Source organism: Passer montanus, unplaced genomic scaffold, assembly GCF_014805655.1.
Source record: "Passer montanus isolate IOZ18808 unplaced genomic scaffold, ASM1480565v1 scaffold89, whole genome shotgun sequence".
NCBI lineage: Eukaryota > Metazoa > Chordata > Aves > Passeriformes > Passeridae > Passer > Passer montanus.
The window spans coordinates 997,978-1,001,132 of NW_024374256.1; positions in this window are offsets into that span (position 1 = coordinate 997,978).

Below are 3,155 nucleotides of genomic sequence, written 5' to 3' on the forward strand. Positions count from 1 at the left end.
CACCCCACAAACGTGGCAGAGGGAGAAACAGAACTTTGGGGTGTCAGGAGCCAGGGCCACGCTGCTCGGGGATGAGTGAGCCCTGCAGGGCTGGGGACCCTCTGGTGATGCTGGCTCCATCCTGGGTCCCTCACGACGTGCAGCTCATCCAGGCTGCCCCTGGGTGTTTGAAGAGGGTTTAACCAGCCAAACACAAGAGCAGCCCTGTTGCCTTGGAGAGGGTGTAGCTGTGAGCAAAATTTGGCCCTCTCTTTTAGACTTTGCAGTTTGTCTTGACTGCTGCATGCTTTATTTTTAGAGCATCATAAAAGGCTTTTGTTCCAGGGTATATTTAACAGGGGAGTGGAGGGGAAGTGGGAGGGTTTTGTTCACAGAGAATGTATCTCTTGGTCTCTTTCTTCTATCCCACCCCCTCACCAGATACTCTTGGAGGGTGGAGTATAAATGAAAAAAAAAGAAAAAAGAAAAGAAAAGGAGAGAAAATAATAATTAGAAATCCTGAAATCATAGTCAAAGGGATTGTCTGGGCGTCCAGGCCTGGAGGCCTCCGAGGCGCCACAAAAATCCCATTATCACAAAAAAGACACAAAAGGTGCCCAAAGGATGGAAGAGGCAGGACAGGGGTGGTCCTGTCTGGCAGGAGCAGCGCCCAGGGACACCTCACAGCCACTCTGGGCTGCTCCTGAGCCTCCTTGCAGGGGTGGCACCGGGGCTTTGCCAGCAGAGCAGGAGGGTCTGGAGGGGCTGCAGGGGCTGCAGGGGCTGCAGGGGCTGCAGGGGCTGCAGGGGCTGCAGGGGCTGCAGGGGCTGCAGGGGCTGCAGGGGCTGCAGGGGCTGCAGGGGCTGCAGGGGCTGCAGGGGCTGCAGGGGCTGCAGGGGCTGCAGGGGCTGCAGGGGCTGCAGGGGCTGCAGGGGCTGCAGGGGCTGCAGGGGCTGCAGGGGCTGCAGGGGCTGCAGGGGCTGCAGGGGCTGCAGGGGCTGCAGGGGCTGCAGGGGCTGCAGGGTTTGTTCTTCTCCTGTGCTCCTGGGGGAGCTGCCAGCCCCATCCCTGCTGCCCTGCAAAGGGCTGAGCCTGACAGGCTGAGCCAAATCCAGAGGTGGCACAGGGCACCTTCCACTGAGACAAAAGCTGGCCCTGCTCAGCTCTGCCAGACACATTTCTCTTTTTTCTTTGTCAGGGCTTCTCCCTGCAGAGGTCAGAGCCCTGTCCTTCCCCTGCCTGCTCTGGCTCTGGCAGTGTTTTCTCCTCCTTCACGTTTGTTGCTGGAGTCTGTAAAGTTGGAAGAAACTCAGAAATCCCCCGAGGGGATGGTGCAGCTCTGCAATAACCAGAGCCAGTGAAATCCTCTCTGCCTGGATGGGGTGAAGGACTCGGAGCTGCCACTGCAGGCACCATGAACTCAGCAGGGCTTCATTAACTGGAGATAAAATCAGAGTATTGATCAACTGCTGCCACAACTGCCACAGATTAGTGCTGCCCTTGGCTTGACAGGACACGGCCCTGCCCGTGGCAGGGGGTTGGCACTGGATGATCCTTGAGGTCCCTCAACCCAACCCACTCCGTGCTTCTCCATCCTTTCAGCCTCTGGGTGTTGCTGTCCCTGCTCCTGGCGCTCTCCAGCAATCCCTGGTGGAGTTTGCACTGCTCCAGCCCCTTGGCTTGCACTGCCAGGAGAGCCTTTGCCAGCCCTGGACCCGGGCAGGAGGGGCCCAGCAGGTGCCCACGGCCACCCTCGTCCTGCGCCAGCAGCCAGGGAGCTGGTGGGGCTGCTGTGCCCAAATTAGAGATCTGTGCTCACAGGTGCCTGTGTGGACACGGCTCCTGCCTGCCCTGCTGGGCTGGGAGCCCTGTGTCCCCAGAGAGCCACACTCAGAGCTGTGACACCTCGGAGCTGTGACACCCCAGAGCCGTGCCATCTCCAGGGCTGTGCCATCTCCAGAGCTGTGCCATCTCCAGGGCTGTGCCATCTCCAGAGCTGTGCCATCTCCAGAGCTGTGACACCTCAGAGCTGTGACACCTCAGAGCTGTGCCATCTCCAGGGCTGTGCCATCTCCAGGGCTGTGCCATCTCCAGGGCTGTGACACCTCGGAGCTGTGACACCTCGGAGCTGTGACACCTCAGAGCTGTGACACCTTGGAGCCGTGCCATCTCCAGAGCTGTGCCATCTCCAGGGCTGTGACACCTCAGAGCCATGACAGCTCCAGAGCTGTGACATCTCCCATCTCCAGACCGTGCAGGGCAGGAGCTGAGCGGGGCAGGCAGGAGTGAAACACGATGGGGGGGTGAGAACGAGGGGTGGAAGCCTTTCTTTTTCCCTTTGTTTTAAGGCTTGTATCAACTTGCCTGGCAAAATCCTCTCCTGCCTTCCAAATCCAGTCACCGTGAGTCACGGCTGAGCCCATCCTCTGCCTCCTCATTGCAACACGGATGACAGAAACCATCCAGCAAGAGGCCTTGAATCCCTGATGAGTTTTGTTCTATTGCACAAACCTTTCCCCGTGTGCAGGGTTGCTGCAGAGGTGTTGCCTGGGTGGTATTCCTGCAGCCCCTTCCCAAACCTCCTGCTCACAAAGGTTATCCCACGGGTTAGCCCTGCTCCTGACAGACCCAGAGCAGTGCCAGGATATTCAGGGAATGGCTTGGCACCAGAGTTAGGAGGGTTCAGGTTCATTTTTTAAGAGGGAGGAAAAAGAAACCTCCTCGTGGTTCTGGAGTGAGTGGCTGAGAGGAGGTGAGGAGAGGCAAGGAAGGGTTTTTTTCCTGTCAGTACAACTACACGGAGGAATGAGAGGAAACTGCCTCCTTCCCTAACTCATTCCTTTGTAAATACATGTATTTTGAGTGGATTTATACATAAAGAAACAGCAAAGAACAAAGCAGCCCCCAGCTCCGCGGCAATGACAGCTCCTTGGCACGGCAGCCCCGGAGCCCATCCGCCAGGCTGAACCTCCTTATCCCGCGCTGAGTCCCGGGTTCCGCCCCTTCACCCTCCCGGGGGTTGCGGGCGGCCCGGCAGGGACGGGGTTAAGCTGCACCTGTCTGGGTGTACCTGTCCCAGGGCACCTGTCCCGCCAGCCAATCGCGGCGGGGCCGCCCCACCTGTGCGAGCGCTGCCATAAATCAAACACCTGGCAGGGAATGTCCGTGTGAGCCG